The sequence below is a fragment of the Pelodiscus sinensis genome, chromosome 1 (assembly GCF_052426305.1).
Source record: "Pelodiscus sinensis isolate ZL-2025 chromosome 1, ASM5242630v1, whole genome shotgun sequence".
Lineage (NCBI taxonomy): Eukaryota > Metazoa > Chordata > Testudines > Trionychidae > Pelodiscus > Pelodiscus sinensis.
In genome coordinates this window covers 118439815-118460703 of record NC_143052.1, presented here as the reverse complement: position 1 = coordinate 118460703, position 20889 = coordinate 118439815, and the positions used below count along the sequence as shown (strand labels likewise).

The 20889-nt window shown below is 43.2% G+C and overlaps 1 protein-coding gene across 6 annotated transcripts in view; it reads right to left on the bottom strand.

Annotated features, from left to right (window-relative positions):
• The window catches only part of SOX5 (SRY-box transcription factor 5), an 895980-nt gene that overhangs the window by 562292 nt on the left and 312799 nt on the right, over positions 1-20889 (bottom strand). The gene's annotated exons all lie outside the window — the stretch shown is intronic.

The window sequence follows — 20889 nt, the reverse complement described above, 5'->3', positions numbered from 1 at the left end:
GCAACTGTTCCAAGTCGAATAATTACAACTTGTCAGAAAGAATTAATTTTCCCATTTCTCATAAAGATGTGTAAAAATTACCATGTTATTATACACTGACACTCTCTGGAGGCAGACACAAAATTTAATTTTGAATTCTTTCCGCATATTAAATTAAATCCATAAATAAGAGTTTAGGCATTCACTCGGAAGCATATGTTCATTGGGAGCGAAAGCCAACACGAGCCTGGCTGTAATGGTTGTTGTAATGTTTTAATAGCTCGCTTCTTCTAAGCACCAATAAATTTACATGATCATAACAGTCGTGGGCATACAAGAAGCCCATTACTGTCTGGGCACAGGCTGCAGCGTTAACAGGATGGAAAAATGGAAAAAAGGGGGGGAAAAAAACTCTTAAATAAAATTAGGCAACTGCACTTGTCAGCTGCTCCATGATTGAATTTTTAATATTGTGGTCAATTGGTCAAAACAAATAGTGGGATAAATATTTTAATGTATTTAAATCCTGATTCTGTGATTAACAGAGTTTCTCACATAGATAGATAGATAGATAGATAGATAGATAGATAGATAGATAGATAGATAGATAGATAGATAGATAGATAGATAGATAGATATTAATGGCTCTGGATTTTTGTTTTGTAAACAGAGAAGAGAAAAGCTTGCCCTAGCACCGCCTCACCCCGCATTTGTTGGCGCTCCTCACAAAACTGCCACAGGCTGCGCTGTAACTCAGCCCAATTGGCAATCTCTCTGCTTAAGGATAGAGGCTCAGGATTGCCATAGCTATGGGGGTGTTGCAAGTCAGAGTGAAGTGCACTGGCACAGCTGTGCGTTGGCCCCCCGGGCTGGGAGAGCTGGGTTTACGGCTGGTCAGCAATGAGGTAAATTATTGGCAAAGCTGTATTGATGGCAAGCCTACACATCGACTGCTATTCCTAGGCTTGGCTGCAGCCAGCAACATGACTGCATTACAGAGTAATGGCCTAAGACACTGTCAGCTGTAGCCCTCTGGACCACTGTTAAAGAGAACTGCAGTGTTGTAGGGAGGTTAAATAGAGGGTAAAGGATTGCTCCCTCATGTACTGATTTGCACATAGTGGTCCAGCTTCTCCTCTCACCTGCACCAGCATAACTCCACCATAATTTTACTCTCACTCCATGCCACAGTGTCTATAATCAGAAATGTATTATATGCATTCATGTTTTCTTTTTGTTATTTTTGTATCACGTATATTATTACCTGGATATCCCATCTTATTTGTATTTCTAATTATTTAGAGACGATCACAAGTTAAGTTGTTCAATAAATGAAAATATTACATAATCTGTTCATCCAACAAGATACACTATTACTTATCATGATCACTTCTTTTACAGCTGTCTGGACCTCACGCTCTGCTCAAATTAAACTACACCACACACACTCTCTCTCTCTGTGTTATGCTCACACATGCGCACACACACACAAACACAAAACCACCACCCATTTAAAACTTCAGTTACTAAAAAATAAAGCTAGTTCCCGCCAAACGTTCAATTCACAACCAAAAAATCTGAAGCGTACATCCAATGTATACACTTAGACAAATCAAAGCAAGCTAAAAGATAGAAGGCAATCCTGACCCTGAAAATGCAAATTTCCACATCTTTCAAATGTTAAAAGTACTCCAGGATAGAAAATATACATACAGTCATTACAGGGTATCCACGCTATAAGTCATCCCAGAATACATCCGTTCTGTATTGAAGTCATTGATGCTCATAGGAACTTATGCCTTACAGTCCTCCCACTCCCCAATTGCGCAAAAAGAAGTTGCGCAAAAAACCCCAATTTGCACAAATGAAAGTCAGCTGCGGGAAAAAAAATTCCCACTTTGTTTCACTAGAAGTCCAAGGTTTTTGGAATGTATCTTGGACTTATAACAAGGATGGCCTGTACTATCACTGAAAAAATAATTTATACCAAAAATAAAAACAGGTAAACACTGCACAAGTTCTTCCCCAAAGTTACAGAAATACCCATCGATAGATATACACAATGACAAATCTAAAACCATATAATAGCTTGCAAAAACTCCTTAAAAATCTACCCAGATCCAGCTCTCATGAAAGTCAATGGAAAGATTCTAACAGACTTCAGTGGGAGTTAGATTGGGTTCTTGAGACCGAATTCACCTCTAAATTCACATCACACTGTAATAATCTTTGTACATTATATAACTTGAGAAGTATAATTTTAAAATAATAATTTGCTGGTCAATCACACCACAGTGAAATATATATAGCAACATTATAGGTAGCATTATAAGCATAAGCTAAAGTCATGACTGAAGTTTGCTTACCAACCACATCTGGGGACAGGGTAAAACCTGTTTCTCAACAAAAAGAAAGGATAAACTTATGCCCTAAGCCAGTTGTCATTAAAGCTGATGGGCAATCACCTATCAAATGGCCACTGTTTTGGCAAGGCATGGGGGGAGGTAGGAACAAACAGAACAGATATACATTTTAGGATTTGTCTATACTTGCACATTTTATCATCGCGAACAACTGGTTTTGGTGACAAAACCCAGAGTGTGTTCACACTGCCATGCGACAAAAGTCACGAAAAATGCCCAGTTTCAGCAACAAAAATCTTCCACTTTCGCAAGGGACTTTTATCCTTCCCTCACCTTTTACTGTCGACAATCATGTAGTGTGTATTACAGGGGTCTTTTCTAATTGACATCACTGAACTCCAGAATGTTTCTCACAATACCTGATTAGCCACTCTGGCCAGCTCTTTCAACTCTGCTGCTCTGCAGCCATTTAAACAGAGACATGGAAATGCACCGTTCCCCCTTGCAAACCTTGGGAACTTCAGAATCCATTCTCAAGAAAACAAGGGTGGCTATCACTCAAGTTATTCTCCTACTTGGCACACCCGAGAGTTTTTGGATCTTACCAGTGTGAGGGGTGAAGAATCGGTGCAATCACAAGTGTGAGTGACCTGTAGGAACTGGGATATGTGCGACCACAGTTTGGGAGCCTTGAGAGAGATGGGGTATAAGCGAGACACCCTGCAATGCAGAGTCAAGTTAAAGGAACTCTGGCAGTGGTACCAGAAACTGAAGAAGGGAAACTGCCAGTCTGGTGCTACACCAAGACATGCGATTGTTATAAAGAACTGGGCGCAACCCTGGGTAGGAACCCGGTGTCCACAGGCAAGGGCCCTGTGAATACTTTCCGTGACACAGAATCAGCAGAAACAGGACTTAGCTGACAGGAAGAAGCGGTGGACCTCCTTGGAAAATCACGCAGTGCAGCAAGCAGCCGGGAACTGTTCTCAATTCTAGAGGCTCATTTTGACTCTCAGCAGTCAGACATGGAGCATGAAGGAAGAGAAGAGAAGCAGGGAAAATTGCTCTGTTGTACTATGGGGAGAAGTAAGCGCAGGATGACTGGAGGCTGTATTTCTGTTAACTGGCTAAGCCCTGCCTGAGTCTGTGTTATGTCCAAAAAGGGCACTGATACACAGAGATGTCAACAGAATCTCTGCGTTGCTCTTTCTGTCAGTGGGGGAGCTATCAATGTGGCATATGTCATGTCAACAGAGGATGGCAGTGTAAACATGATTTGGCGACTTTCTTTTTGGCGACTTTTGCATGTCAACAGTACTTTTGTCGCCAAAACTTTGCAGTGCAGATATAGCCTCAGCAAGCAGCAGCATGGAACTCCTTTCGCCACCAGACTCTGTCTCTGTCCTTACAGTCAGAATGAACTTTATGTAGGGATAGCCTACAGACTTTGGGACTTGGTCAGCAATGATAGTAAAATCTGTGGTAAGAATTTTCACCTTGAACCACACCTAGATTAAATTTAGAAAACATTTCATCTTTGTTTCTCTTATAACCATTTCTGACCTTACTGTCTTACACTTGTACTCACTTAAAACCTATACGCTCATTTTATTATGTAATGAAAACTAAGCCAGCATAGTGAATTGTGTTGGTAACTCCATTGAGGGTAGCAGAGTATTGTATACTGATCCCATTAAAGGTGCAATGGACCTAATATATCTGGACTGTCCAGAAGAACTACACAGTGCAGAACACATGTTTTTGGGGAAAATTTGGGATACAACCTATGTTGTGGTCATTGTGCAAGGAGCAACCTAGGCTGTTGGAAGCCAGAGCATGGCTGGTGTATTGCTAACTGGCTGCTGGGGTCAGAGATGCTGGACCAACGCTGTGGCTATACACCGACACGCAGGCTGAGATCTGCATGCTGGCAGGCGGGTTGGGAGTGGCCCAGATTACAGCTATAGCAATAAAACATTGTGAGGCATCTAATCATTGTAGGGCAGGGTTGACACAACCCCTCACTGGTTTGGATTGCACCCTAGAATGTCATAGTTCTAAATTCTCATTTATCCATCCCATCACTGTTAACTTCCAGGAAATCAGTTCACAATTAGTAATAGTCCGTTAATGGCTCCTCTATGCCTCACTCAGTAATAAGCCAATCCAGAGATCATGATGTCAAATTTCATCACCACTGCAACAATGGCCATGCCACTAGCTATGAACAATGTGACATCAATGACTAAGTGATGCAGGAGCAGCTGACAAAAGGGGAGATTAGGTGTTGGCAGCTAACATTATCAATACAGGAATAATAAAGCTTTCACTTCTCAGTTTAAAATTTGAATTCAGCTTAGACAGACAGTAGACAAAAGCTGCTACGTCCTGAAGTTGGCTGGGTGTTCTCATTCTAGTTCCAAGCAGACATCATCATAAGTAGCACCTGAGGTCATTGTTAGAGAAAAGAAACTGCTCCCCCAGTAAAAAAGTTTGTCCAGGCAGCTCTTGCTATAGTGGGCTGCAGTACTCCTTGAGAGAAACCGGCTGCACCCTTCCTGAATACCATTGCCTTTAGAAAAAGGGAAGGTGTGAAAAGGGGAAAATAGCCTCACACTCTCCCACCCATCACCTTGGCGTGAGGACTGCGGGGCTTACCTGGTCGCATGAAACCTGCATAGTTTCGGCCCTACCCCTGGGATACAGACCCCCCCTCTTGGTGACCATTGGGCCATATATGGTAATATGCAAGTGCGGAAAAGCGATGTGCAGATTTGGGGATAAATACCCATCGCATAGTTCACTCTAGGAGGTCTTCGCAACACACGTACCACCGTGCGTGTGCCTTCTCGTATACTTCAAAGCGCTGCTGGCCTGATCAACCAACCAGCCACCTCCCCCAACTCTCGGGCGTAACCAAGACCTTTGCAACCGAACCGATATCTGTGAAATGTTCCGTGTGCTGTGTAAGTTGGTATGTATGATTTGATTTTTTCTTGTTGTATAAGCTTAGTGTTGTAGTTGTTTTGGGTAGTACATAGAGTTTGTAGTTATCACTGTTATTTAATTAGTGTAGCTGGATATTTTAAGATTAGAGACTATTCCCCTTGCCGTTCCCATCCTTATATCTCTGACACGTTTAACTAGAAATCATAGAATAAATATTATAAATACTGTAAATTCATTATTAACACGGTCTATTAAAAATCTTAGAATAAATACTATAAATTCACCATTGTCATAAATAAATATTTTTTATTTGATAAAACTGTCCACCTGGTTCTGTCCGTCCCCCTTTGGGTATTTATCATCGGACCTGTGATTCTCGCGACAGTCATAGGAGGAAGAATTGTGCAAACTGCAATACCATCTCATCCTTCAAGTAAAGGTTGGGGTGAGGGATGCTACATTGGAGAAGCTTGCACTACCTCTGCTCATGCTGTGCCTGTTCCACATGGAGAACGTTAGTCCCCAGGTTTGACTATTCAGTACCTTTCACTAGCATGTCATTCAGTTTACAAAAGAAAGACACTGGGGTGGAGGGAGGGAGAAAGTGCTGTATGTTTATACATAGCTATGGGCAACTCAATATTCAGCAGTGCTGGGAAAGGAAATACAATGGAAAGAACAGGAGAGTTAAATGGACTTTTGCTGAACTTTGTCAAGTCTGACAGAGCATGGCAGTAGCTCTTTAAGTGCTCATGATTTTGAGTCAGCCAATTCACAGACAGAAAGTGTATTGACCGTTTTGTGTTTGTTTTAGTGAATTTTACATCAGGAAGCCTTCCTCATAGTGATTGCACAGGCAAAGGTGACTTCAACATTAAGGGTGAGTGATGTCTTGGCCACCAAGATGCCCTGGGTGACAAACCCCCAAAACTTATCATGGGAGGTCTCAGGCAATTGGACCTCAAACTTGGACATAGCCAACCAACTGAAAAAGTCCAATTGGACAGCAAAGCTCATTGGTTTGCAATCCTCATCTGTAATGACAATTCTATATATATATATATATATATATATTTTTTCTCCTTGATTGATCCAGACACATAAAGCCTCTGTTTTGGAGGGTGGATTTGAACCTGCCTTGCTGGGCTCTTTCATTCACTGCCATGATCAACATGGAATTTGGGGCTCAATGGGAATAGAACTCCACACGTCCCTGCACAGGCACAAAATAGCACATCTCCAAGTGCTCAGCCACTGGGGGCCCTGAGGCAGGTATATCCCAAAGAGCTCTCAGTGTTCAAGGACCGCCTCCTCGGTCAGGAGGGCCAGCCTTCCAGGAACAGAGGGCTGGGGAAGCTGTCCATAATTTCAAGAGTATTCTCCCAGAGAAATTCTGCTTGAATACCAAGCGATGAGGCAACCCAGTAAAAAAGGTTCTTGTACTCATTACAGTCATCTGGGATCGTGTAGAGCTGAAGAATGAAATTGCCTTTTTAATGAATTGTATCTACCAACGTGGCCTCATGTAACTTTATGAGCTGCAGCCCAAGTTTTATGAATGGGACTTTATAAATGAAACAGTGTTAACCACTTTGGGATTGATTTGTTAGTATCCTGTGAAGAAGACTCTGTTATTGTAACTCCTTTTTGAACACACTGCAACTGAAGTGACTCCATATTGTAACTGAAGCCCCATTTTAAACTTTGTACTGCTTTACCTCTGTTTCAAGTAAGGTGTGTGTGTGTGATCTCATTTAAAAGTGTGAATGTGGATAGGTGTGTAACGAGACCACTCCCCGATGACTGCTGCTCTCCGTGACTAACTGCCAGCACTACTGTGATGGTTGAAGAACAATACAGGAAAGCCCTGCCAAAGAACCCACCCGAGAAAGAGAAATACCAAAAACCCCATAAAGAAAAGGATCAAAGTCATGTCTGCAATTAACTGATGACTCATGATCATACAGTGTCCTGGGGCAGTGGGACAGGACAGGGTCTATGGAATAAAACATATAGAAAGATGGGTGCAAAACTATAGGATTGGGTCTTTTGGTTCTACAATCATCCTTAAGGTGCATTGGTGCACACTGACACAATCCATTTCCTCTTCTCGTGTCTAGACTCGAGCCCTGAACGTATACAAAATTTCTATTGGCAAACATGAGTTGTGGATATTGCCATCTGCAGATGTGGATACCCACTGATAAAGCAGATACGCATGGATTTGCAGGGCTCTAGTCTAGACTAGCATGAGCAACTGTGGCTGGTAATTATATCCCATCTGGGGGGATGTGTGCATGTGTGTGTGCATGCGCGCGTGCACACGCATACAGTGTAGCACGGATATTTCTAGTAGCAAGGGAGAGTAAATGAATTCTGCATTCACAATAAAAGTGGCACAATTGCCTTATCTCCCGAACAAGATTCTGCTAGTTATATTTTTTTAAGAGCAACAATGGAAGGGGAGAATGAACTAGGCAGCACCACATAGGAGATAAGGACAATGCTCTTGACTGAACCACGTCAAGTTCTGCTCCTGAGATAGCCTCTATGGATGGGGAAACTCCAGGGATTAAACAGGAAGGAGAACCATGGACAGTTAGGCTTGCAGCTGATCCCCAGCCACCAGTGTCAAACAGAAAGGTGACCTTGCCTTTGACCTGGATGATGAATGAGACCTTTAGGAGAGAGCAGCTTTCACTGAGCACTAGTGGGCCACTGGTATGGGAAGGCCATTGGTAGGCCCCAGGCCATGGACCTCCATCTTGGCCTCAGGATGCAATTGGATAGCTAGGGGGATTGTGATACAAAACTTTTACCTCTAGGTGACTAGCTCTAATCAAGATTGGCAGTGACAAAGACCTTACTTCCTTGATGGCTGTGCAATGGCCTACAAGAAATGAATCTATAGCCTCAGTCTTGGTCCTAGTGAGCAAATGTACACCTCACAAAAACCACCACCATGTTCAGTATTAACTGGCACTCTTGCTAAGAGTTTGAGGAAAGAGACTTTGGGCATGGAAAATGAATAAGCTTCTGACTTTTTAAACTTACCATGCACTGTCACTTTCTCTAACTGACTAAATGGAAGACTGAATTTTCTAATGCTCTTAGCTAGGGAAATTAAAATTTGACAAAAGCATTAAAGTTGACGAAAATATTTTAAAAAAATAATTCCCCTTCTTTCCCCCCAAGTTTTCTACAGTAAGAAAAAATATTAAGTGACTGCTACTGTTCAATTTATATCTATGTAGGTATATTTATTGTGTGGTTCTTCTGGAAAAAATACATCTCATCCATGTTCTCATTTTGTTATTTTTTTCAAAACAAAAGATATATTTGACTCATTTACATCTGTTTCTCTGTCCTACTACAGAGGAAACTTCTTAAGGGTGAGTAAAAAGTTGTCAATGTAAGATATAGAAAATTCAGCTACCTGATGGTAAGGATATATAGATAAAGATAGACAGTCAGATATAGAGAGATGGGGGAAAACAGCTTTGATGTGACAGCAGAGTCCTGAGGCATTGTAGTAGTCGCTCTGTGTTTGAAAGACAGCTTCTTCTACCAAACCACTCATACAGCAAAATGTACACAATATACTCTCCATCTAGTATTATGCCCTTAAGCTTGGGTTGGAAGAGGAAAAGAATACGTCTCATTGAAGTCTATTTTAATTAGAACTGCAGAGAGTCTGTCTGAATGAGAGCCTGTTTTTTCTTCTTTTTTGCTTTAAACCCAAACTAGAGTTTGTAGAATTCCTGGCTGAGGGTTGAAACCAAGTGAAAGGCTGAAATAAACTTGTACTTTAACATCTTTTAGCTGAAGAAACATTAAAATTCCATCCAAAAAAGGTGTACTTAAGGGTGAAACAAAATGGTTTCTTATATCACATCAGTCTATTTCACCCACATGATCTGCAGACTGACTCTACCATAAAAGCCAGACAACACTAAAAGTTATACAGCATTTACTTAGCTGACAAAATATTCACTGATTATTGCTGCTTTTAGCCTGTTCTCTGATCTTCCCATTTATTTGTTTCTCTCTATTTGGGTGTTTGCTGTCCTGGCAAGATAAGCCTCCAAATCTTTTTCTGACACTGCTGTTCTACATTAAATACATACATAAGGATTATATATTGGGGATAAGGAGGGGGGGAACACCTGCCTGAAAACAGACTTCCTGGAAGTCCATATAGTTTCTGTCTGTCTAGGTATTTATATCACACTTATCACTGAGATACCACAGTGCCTGAACTTGTTCCAGGTCCAATAATCTTACAAATTGAACCACGTAAGTTAAAGCTAGAAGGGAGTTGTATTTCATATTCCTACTCCACTTATCAAATGCAGCAGTGCTCTGTCGCAATAGCATTTTTTCTTGTGTTTAATTCACAATATGTTTAAACATTTCAAGTGACAGCACTTCTACTTCCCCTGAAAAGATTACTGTTTATCTGAGTAATCAGGGCATTCCTTCTCCCCCTTTTTTTGCGTGTCTGTTTTAAATATATAGATATTTGAGAATTTTTAATTTGTTTCCAAACAGAGATTGTTGGATAAAAGCTATTCACACAAAAAAGAAAATTCTTTGTAACAATTTTGCTACAGAATTCAGTAAGGAAAGCAAACAAGAGAACTGCCGTGCAATTTCAGCACAGGCGTAAGAAAAGGAAGCCATAATCATATCTAATTAGAGTTAAAATAATGTTTCCCTTTGAAATGTTTAATTAGGTCTGTTTTATTACATAAACATTCTTGATGCAGAGCACACTGAGCAAGAAGACTCTGATGAGTTAAACAGTGCAAAGTGCTCAGGCGCCCAGTGTGGGGCAAAACCTGACAAGGAGTGGCTGTTGTTACCAGATGTCTGGACCATCAGTGGAACCTCGATGCTTGCTGCAAACAGCAGGCTATCATTTCAACCTTTGTTGCTTCTACTGAAGCCTCCCATCGCGCTTTCAATTTAATAGCATCACAAGGAGACAAAGACATTTCTTACAATGTGCTTTCTGTTCAGAGACAAATCCCATTTAAACTTGATCAACCTCTCATACCCTCTTAGTTATTGTTGCCAGTCTGCATGTCCTTTGAAAATGCACGCTACTTGTTCTGGAGGAGGGAAGCTTCCCCTTCTCTCCCCCTCCGGTGCCGCCCTTCAGTTTGATAAAGCAAGACCAGATTTACTGGCAAACTTACAGCCTGCTTGTCACAAGCTCGCAGCAAATTTAATTAACCTTATTACAAATATGGTTTTCTTGAAGATTACATCACAATCTGGTCACGTCTCCTGCTGCTGATTCAACATTTTCTGCACTTCGGAGACTATGTTCGTTTTCAAAAAAAGGTCACAGAGTGTCAGAATATCTAAAACTTCACTGATTTTTCCCAAGTTCCACATGCTGATATACCAATATTTTGTCTCACGTGCAGTATTGTTCTCTTACTTCCTGCCTATTGTGGATTCCTTCCTTCACAACATAATGTACTGCCCTTCAAGAGCAAGGATAACTAAACTATGCACAGAGTTGATGCATGTTTAGCCCCTGAAAACAGTGGATCAAAATCACTGCTGCTCTAAAAGAGAGCAGCTCCAGTGATTAAATTGCTCCCTATACTATCAGTGAATGTAATCCATTGACTTCTAGGGAATGGGGGGGGATGACTCAGTAAGGCTACAAGGTTGAACTCAGAGCAAATTAAAATGCAATATTTTTGTCATGATCATAAGCAGGTAGGATGAATTTACTAATTCAGATTACAATAAAATAAATTAAGAAACTCTAAGTCATTACTATGTCAAAACCTTGCTGTGGCTCTGAAACATTAGCAGTAGGATATTTTTCACTTACAGTTTTCAGCCAGAATCCGAAATTTCCTAAGAATAGCTTCTTTTGGTGCAAGTTCTACCACCATAGTGCCATGATCTGGATATTGATCTCTTCAGTGCTTACCTGAACTATGCCAGAATTCTGAACCTCCAGTGCTCCCTGAGCTTGACTCAGTTCTATAAATATGCCACTTTTAGCTACAACCCCAAATGCTGGGTTACTCTATTTTAATTCTAGAAGAGTAGTTTCAGCTTTAAGATGAGGAACCTTGCCCTTCTCCAGAGATTAACAATGCAAAATCTCACATACTGAAATTTCACACTACTATATATTCAATTAGCGGGATGGGGAAGCTAGGAAAAAACCAATATTAATCTCTCATTGCCTGTATTACAAATTCCCTGCAAAATTCATTTTTGCCTTTGTAACTCTGTTAGCGTACAACTATCATGTGGATGGGTGAGGGAGGCAAGACAAATTAAACAAACAGTGGTACAATAAATATCCTGTGATTTAAAACCTCACCACTAGCAACATATACCTGATACAGATTAGCTGATTGATCAACACTACATCTCCAACTGAACACGGCCAAGAAATTAAGTAAAGCACAGAAAAGAATTTTCAACAATTCTATAGCTAATAGAAGGCCTAAAGATTTAGCTATTATTGAGTAGCTTTTTGTTGCGTATCGAAATGATAGGGAGTCATATAAGAATAGATGCATCTTCCACAACATTTAGGTACACAATGAGCATGAACGTTTGACCTCTAAAATACAATATCTGGCACCACTTATTTTTTAAAAAAAGGAGTTACTTGCTGCTATTAAACTCTTATTTATTATTTTATCTTTATGCATAGCAATCTGGAGGTTTGAAACTCATTTCAGAGGGACAATCAAGGAAAGCAGTGAAGGCTGTTTCCACCAAGGTCAATTCTCCCCATCCCTTCATACACACAAAAAAAGTTCCCCACAACATTTAGGTAACCAAACCTTTCACATGGTTATATTAAATTTAATTAATGTGTAGGTCATTCTAACATTGTCATGTGTGGAGGCTGTGCATCGTTTTAGTATTTCCCTTTACAACAACTAATACAATCAATCAAAATATTAAATTATTTAAACAGAACAAAAGTCCTTGATCCTTTGGGAATCTGCTCACCATTAGTGGTGTGGTTTTTTTTTTTTTTAAACTTTCTTCGTATAATCCCAGGAGCTCTTTCACCAGTATGAATCAGGTCGGCCACTTATTGCTTGAGAGGCCAGAGAGATTCTTGCTTAATACTTGGATTATTTTTTTGCCACTGCTAACAGTTCTTACTTTGAAATGATTCACTTAGAATGTATTTCTAGTTCTACTAAGGGACAAATAATCTTCTCTGTTTATTTTTAAATGTAGCTTATTTTCCTACGTTATGGGCATTACATTGGCTTTCTTTATATACAGCATTGTTGTGCTTGTAATTTACTTTTTTAAATAATCATTTTAGAGTCTATTCCTAAACAGTGGCAGCTCCACAGTGCTTTTTTGAAAATCTCACACCTTCTCTTTCTTGACAGCTCTTACACACCATGGGAGTGAATGGTGCTTTTAGAAACATTAACTCCCATTTGCAAATCTGTGGGTTTTGAGAAGAGCATTTAGCAGAGTGATTGTTTCCTAGCTTTTCCCCTCGTGCCCCCCAAAATTCACAATGCCTTAAATGAATTGAGTGGGCACAGGAGGGTGTTTAGAAGCTCGAGGGGATGGGGAACATGCTGCATTAGCTCTGCTGACTCCATGATACTCTTTGTGCCCTATTTCCCTCTTCCTTTTCTCTCTTCCAGGCAGCATAGGGGCATCATCCACACAGAACTGGTTCCCCAGCATTGTGTTGGGGGGCAGTGAACTGCTAAGGTCTTTTCAAGAGGAGACTGAAAACTGAGGTCCCACCTATCTGTATTAGTTACATTCTCCTGACATTTTTCACATTGGGGAGGCAAACCTTGTACAGGTTAGACCTCCCTGGTCCAGCACCATGGAGTCCTGATTTGTCCCGAATGAGGGGATTTGTCCCGAATGAGGTCCCCTCCCACTGGCTCCCCAACCCGTTGTCTCTCAGTGTTCCCGGCTCCACTATCACCCCAGCCAGCCCCCCTCCCTCCCAACCTTGGCGGGCTGCCATAGGCTCCAGTCCCTGCGCTGCTAGGGGCTCTGGCCCTGGCCACATGATGTCCCAGGCTGCTGGGGGAGCTCTAGCCCTGGCTCTGCAGTGCTGGTCCTCCTGCCACTTGGCTCCCTGGGCTCTCTGGTCGAAGAACATCCATGGTCCTGCTGGACCACGAATGTTGCCAGACAAGGGAGTGCCAGTTTTGGGAGGTGCAACCTGTAGTCTGACCAAACGTTAGCTCCAGAAAGGATGTTCTATCGACCTAAATCCTTGTCCTGAACTGCAGGGTTAGAGGTTGCTGCTCCCCCCCCCCCCCCCCCCAGGGGAAACAAGCCCTTCGCATAGTTTGTATGCTGACGTATTAAGTCTGTAAAATGCTTTTGGATTCTGTACCATGCATCAAGAACAAAGTCACAACAGTGTTATAAACAGGCTAAGATCAGATCAAAAGGAAATATTTAAAATGGATTCATAATCTCTGAATTTATCTCACTTTGGAGCTCAAGTGAAAACATCCTGATGACTCAATTCTCTGCCCCCTTTCCCTAAAATCTTAGGAGAAAGAAAATTCTGGTTACAGCTTGCATATCAAATAGCAAAAATGGAAGGCTGTGTAGCAGCCAGATCTCTTATTAGAGTCCTCCCTGGACAGATCACTGCTTTATGCTGGCAAGGAATGGAAGAATGTACTGGCCAACACCCCATTGTCTTGTGTTGTAGTTCTGCATGGTATTAAAGTGCAGAGTTTTCCTAAAACTGTCAGCCCTTGGGCTCAGAACAGCATCGAGGCTGTGCTCCTTTTGAAACACAAAACAGGGAAGTGTGCTCAGTTCTGTGCTCTTCCACAGCCCACTGGCGACTGGCTGAAGCAGTTGGAGGATGTCAATTAAAATCCTTTGAGCTGATGTGGTAACTTCCTACAGACTCATTCAAATAAATGTTCATGCTGCCATGGAAAGGCATCAGGAGACCGAAGACGAAATGTCCGGGTTAGCTCATTTGACTGGTAATATAACCACATAGGAAACAGGAGTTCAGAAGCACTGTAAGGCATCACATGCCACAGGTCAGCTGGGGAATCCTATGCCACAAGCCTAGTCCTCTAATGAAAACAATTGACAGTATTGGTTGATTTTTATTTAATTTAGAGCTGATGTGTCTCATGCTGTTCCTCATAATACTTAGGAAACAGCAGAACACTCTGTTTAGAAGCCAGTTTGAACACATTAGAGCCGGTATTATTAATTATTACATTCCTAAAGCAAAATAGCTTCTGAGTCTTTTTGTCTTAGTCATGCCCACTGTAAACACATGACATTTCCATCTCTCTGAACAGACTCTGTACAGCGAGGCTACGTCTACACTGGCCCCAAATTCCAGAAAAGGCATGCAAAGCAGGTAAGTTTATTTAAATCCCCCGCGGATTTAAATAAACATGTCCGCCGCTTTTTTTCCGGCTTGGGGAAAAGCCGGAAAAAAGCGTCTAGACTGGCGCGATCCCCCAGAATAAAGCCCTTTTCCGGAGGATCTCTTATTCCTACCTGATAATTCCAATAGAGCCAAACATCTCAGCCTATGCTTTCTCTTGGAATTCCAGGGGAACCTCAGTGTAAGACTGGCATGTCCTCTGCATAAAAAGCCAAGCCAATCTCCCTTATGTGCAAGGCATCATTAACAACTCTCAACTGCCACAATGAGTCTGCAGCAAAGTGGAAAGCATCTTTCCAAAGGGACCCAAATACTTGCTAATAGGGGTATGTCTAAAGAGGATTGTCACCAAAGACATCCTCCAAACCCCTTTAATAGCAACTCCCAGCTAATGAAAATGCAACATCAAAGATGATTGAACAAACTTTTCAATGAAGCAATTAATCTATAGCTCACAAAAAATACATTAAAAGAACATTCACTTCAGGTTGCAAAATCAAATATTCAAAAGTGAGGAAATGCCGAAGTTAAGGTTGCATATTATGTAGTCAGCACTGGGCTGAATTATGAGGTTTACCTCTTTACAGGACAACATAACCTCAGCCTCATTCAATATACAGACTAGTCCCGATGCGGAAATGAATCAAGTTTCTGTAGTAAAGGAGGCTGTTGTCTGGAGAACCCGGGGCTCCATTGTTACAGCAATTGGAAAGTGTGTGGTAAGAGAGGCAGAAAACTGCAAGAAGGGAAAAATCCACCTCCACCATCCCATTTCCTTCACATACATTCTGGTTCCTAGTACCAGTCCCAGGCAGTTAGGGTTGCCAGATGGTTTAACCAAAAATAATGAACACACCTTCCTCTCTCCCCATCTCCCTCTCCCCCCCCCCCCCCCCCGCAAAAAAAAAAACACTGGGGAAAAAAATTCTGTTGGGGGGGGAGACCAAAGTTGAGCAAAAAAAAAAAAAAAAAGACCTCAAGAGTTAAGAAAAGAAAATTAAAAAATAAAACAGAATTAAAACAGCTTTAAGCGTGTGCAGAGTCAGAATAGGGATAGCAAGAGTGGAGCGGTTGAGCACTAAGACTCAGGGAAGGCATTGCTTCCCCTTGCTTCAGTTCCTTAGGCTTTTTGCCGGTGGCCATTTTGTTTTCTTGATGAAGCCAGAACGCAGCTTCCCTGTGGACCCAGGTAAGCAGGAGGTCTTGGGGCAGCCGGGGACTAGGGGAGTGGGGGTTCCTGTTGCTGAGTGTGCTGTAAGGTTGCCAGGTGTCTGGTATTTTTGTCTCCTGGCTGGGAAAAAAAATAAGTAAATACTGGACATTTCAGCTGTCCGGTATTTTCTGAATTTATCGGACCGGAGGCGAAAATACCAGACTGTCCAGGTCAATACCTGACACCTGGCAACCCTACAGTCTTAGTCTTTCCCTCTTCCCTCATCTCTTCAATCTCCATGTTCCCCTCTCTCAGCCAAATAGCTCCCAACCTTCAACTTCCCTCACTGGCTCCCGGACCCAGTCTCACCAGACAACTTGTTCCAATCTAATCTTTCCACTCTCCCTCTCCTCCTCCCCTCCAGCTGTTGTCCCCTCTGCATTTGCATCACATGGCATCTTCTTTCACAATTCCTGGGTGCTAGCAGAAGCTCACTGAAAGCCAAGAGACAGACTCCCAGATCATAGTTCTGGTGCATGGACAAACCATTACAGGAAAAAACCCCAGTGAGCCCTTGTAGTCCTCGGCTTCAGCGAGTATGCTCAGTTGCTCTGTGGGGATGCAGCATCTACCAGCGGCCAGCACTAGGAAGAGTGAGAAGCTTCAGAATTCTCACTGAGGCCAAAATCCCCAGAGATTTTAGCTGCTAATATCAAAATAGTCTATTGAACATTACTCCCGGGGGGATTTTGTGCCAAAAATTCAAAATTCTGCATATTTTGTTTGTCAAAATAACACGACATAATCACTCCAGTTTCAATTACTTTGGTAACTTATTTCAAAATATCTGTCAACAAGTATGTCAACAATACAGACAAAAGCAAAAAAAGATTCCCCTGGGAGTTGCGAATTAAAGAAAAGCCTACAACCACCCAGATCCAGTTGGGAGGTGCTGCTGAGGTCTTTGTCTAGCCCCGTCAGATCCCAGATACCTACACTCCCATCCCCTGAGAGCCCAGTTGTGGGGCACTGTTGGCCCACAAATCTATATCCCTTCCCCCAGAGCCCAGACACTGGGCATGTCCCAGCACAGACACCAGAACCCCTCTTCCTGCAGAGCCCAGTCATGGGGCACCCTGAGCTCAGACACCACTGCCCCCATCCCCAAGAGCCTACCCACATAGCACTCTGGGCCTATACACCAGCTTCCACTATCCCTCAGAGCCCAGCGATAGGGCTCCCCCACTCCGACATCAGCATTTGCTTTCCCCTAACACAGACACTAGCACCCCTTCCCCACAGAGCTCAACCATGGAGTGGCTCCCAGTTCCTTTATTCCCTCCAACTTCTTTACTGTCCCACTGGGGGACATGGTGTAGTATGGCCCTGTTCTTCCTCATCCTTTGCCAGAGAAGGCTGGCTGTCCAGGGCCCTCTCCCATTTCTGAGAGAATGAGGATCAAGGAACCTGCAGTTCTCTGAGGCTGAGTGAGTCTCCAGTGCCTTCTAGAAACAGCCAGTAATTGTGAGGAGGAAACAGGGAATGCTGCAAAATTCTGCATTCCACAATGGCACAGAATTCCCCTAGAAGTAGAACATCAATGATTTAGATATTGGCATAGGGAGTACGCCTATTAAGTTTGCAGATGATACCAAGCTGGGAGGTGTTGCAACTGTTTTGAAGGATAGGGTCATAATTCAAAATGATCTGGAAAAAATGGAGAAATGGTCTGAGGCAAACAGGATGAAGTTCAATCAGGACAAATGCAAAGCACTCCACTTAGGAAGGAACAATCAGTTTCACACATACAGAATGGAAAGCGACTGTCTAGGAAGGATTACGGCAGAAAGAGATGTAGGGGTCGTAGAGGACCACAAGCTAAATATGAGGCAACGGTGTGACACTGTTGCAAAAAAAGCAAACATGATTCTGGGATGCATTAACAGGAGTGTTGTGAGCAAGACACAAAAAGTCATTCTTCCGCTCTACTCTGCCTTAATTGGCCTCAATTGGAGTATTGTGTCCAGTTCTGGGCACTACATTTAAAGAAAGATGTGGAGAAATTGGAGAATGTCCAGAAAAGAGCACAAAGAATGATTAAACTTCTAGAGAACATGAGGTATGAGGGCAGACTGAAAGAATCAGGCTTATTTAATTTGGAAAGGGGGACATGATAGCAGTTTTTTAGGTATCTAAAAGAGTGTCACAAGGAGGAGGGAGAAAAATTGTTCTCCTTGGCCTCCGATGATAGGACAAGAAGCAATGGGTTTAAACTGCAGCAAGGGAAGTTAGGTTTCACATTAGAAAAAACTTCCTAACTGTCAGGGTGGTTAAACACTAGAATAAATTGCCTCGGGAGGTTGTAGAATCTCCATCACTGGAGATTAAAGAATACATTAGTAAGACATCTATCGAGAATGTCTAGATGGTGCTTGGTCCTGCTGTGAGGACAGGGGACTGGACTCGATGACCTTTCAAGGTCCCTTCCAGTTCTAGTGTTCTATGATTCATGTGATTTTTCAAAGGGAACAAACCAGAAGAATTGGAGTTGCTCATTTATGAGCATTAATTCCACCTTGTTGGTACTATTGAAACCTGATGGGATGATTCCCATAATTTGAATGTTAAAATCAATGGCTATAAATTATTTAGGATGGATGGAGTTGGCAGAAGGGGAGGGGAAGTAGCACACTATATTAAAAATGGCATTACCTCTTTCCAAATCACTGATAACGCAGAATAAAATCATCTTGAATGCTTTAGGGTATGTCTACACTACAACGTTAATTTGAACTAACGGATCCAGACTAAAAAACTAGTTCGAATTAGCGTTTTGCTAATTCGAACTAGCATGTCCACATTAAGTGGACCCTGAACCAGGCTTAAGGATGGCCGGAAGCAGTGCCGGCAGGGCATCAGAGGAGGACTTAGAGCGTGGAGATGCTGTCTCAGGCTAGACGAGGGCTGTGCTTAAAGGGTCCCGACCCCCACCCCGGACAGTTCTCAGGGGTGTCCTGCTTGCAAAGCAGTCCTGGCTTGGATTGCCCGGAGTACCCACACTGAGCACATCACAGCACTCGGCCATCAGCCCGGCTGCACTTGCCGCAGGCTGCCATCTGGGGAGAGGGGGCAATTGGGGGGCTGCAGGAGAGCTTCCACCCCCAGAAGCATGCAGAGCCAGCCCAGTCCTCCCCGTCGGGGGCGCGTACCCCATTCCTCCCTCACCTCCTTCCACTTACCCTTCCCTAGCCCCTCTTCTTGATGTACAAAATAAAGGACAATAGTGTTCAAAAATGGAATCTGTCTTTATTGAACAAAACTGGGGGAGACTGGGAAAAGGAGGTGGGAGAGGGGAACAGAGAGGCTGGGAGAAGGGAGGGCAACTAAAATGATGAGGGGTTCGGAACAGGTCCCATATGAAGAGAGGCTAAAGAGACTGGGACTTTTCAGCTTAGAAAAGAGGAAACGGAGGGGGGGACAGAATAGAGGTCTCTAAAAGCAGGAGTTGGGTGGAGAGGGTGCATACAGAAAAGTTCTTCATTAGTTCCCATAAAGAAGGACTAGAGGACACCAAAGGAAAGGAATGGGTAGCAGGCTTCAAACTAGTAACAGAAAGTTGTTCTTCACAAAGCAAAGAGTCAACCTGTGGAACTCCTTGCTGCAGGAGGCTGTGAAGGCTACAACTAGAACAGAGTTTAAAGGGAAGTGAGATCAAGTCATGGAGGTTGGGTCCATGGAGTGCTATTAGCCAGGGGGTAGGAGTGGTGTCCCTGCCCGAAGTTTGTGGAAGGCTGGAGAGGGATGGCACGAGACAAATGGCTTGGTCACTGTCTTCGGTCCATCCCCTCCAGGGTCCCTACGGTTGGCCGCTGTCGGCAGACAGGCTACTGGGCTAGATGGACCTTTGGTCTGACCCAGGACGGCCATTGTAAGCTCAGGGCTCAGGGTCGGGGGTCTCAGTGGACCCCCTTGATTTTCATGCACACCTGTTACTGGGTGGCTAGGCTGGCAGCTCTCCTGCCCTAGACGGCCACTTTCCTGTGCCTAGTGCGGAGATCGTGGACAAGGTCCACGATGTCTGCACTAGACCAGGCGGGTGCCCATCTCTTGTGGTCCCGGGCAAGCTCCCGGGAGCCGCCAGCCTGGTCCCGGGAAGAGGAGGATGGGTGGGGGGCAGAGGGTGGCTGTCTCGTGCCGTGCCAGGTGCAGGGTCTGCTGGCTGGGTGCTGGCAGGCTTGCACCTGGCACGGGCACCGTAGCCAGCCCGTGCCCCTTTAAGGGGTCTGGGGCCGGGAGGGGGGCAGAAGAGTTTCCCTGGTGTTGGCCAGAGAGGCCACCAGGGAAACCTGGGGAGGGCTAGCCTCCCACTAGTTCGAATTAAGGGGCTACACACCCCTTAATTCGAACTAGCTAGTTCGAAGTAGGCTTAATCCTCGTAAAATGAGGATTACCTAGTTCGAACTAAGCGCTCCGTTAGTTCGAATTAAATTCGAACTAACGGAGCGCTAGTGTAGCGCCTATGAAAGTTAGTTCGAACTAACATCCGTTAGTTCGAACTAACTTTGTAGTGTAGACATACCCTTAGAGATTAATATCCTAACATTTAAAGCACATGATGAGATATTAGCTAGTGTCTGGTACAGGTTGAATCCAGCACCCTCAGGGCCTGACTGGTCCTGAACCACAGAATTTGAAGACCTATGGGAGGTCAATATTGTCCAGCAGCATTACCAACACTTCCACTGCCTACTGGGCTCTTCAAAGACATTTAGGGTTAAATTAGAGCTAAACAACAGCACAGAACACTGAGAGCCAGGACTTCTGGATGTAAACAAACTTTATGGGACCATGGGAAACTTAACCATACCCGTAAGTGTACATCTGGCTAACTAAAATCATGTTGGACCACAGATGGTGCTGGACCAGAAAGTAAAGGACTAGATAGATGTGTAAGGATCTAGTCATTCTATTCCCTAGTGTAATACAGGTTGAACCTATCTATAAGGTGTTGGAGAAAAAAGCTGCAT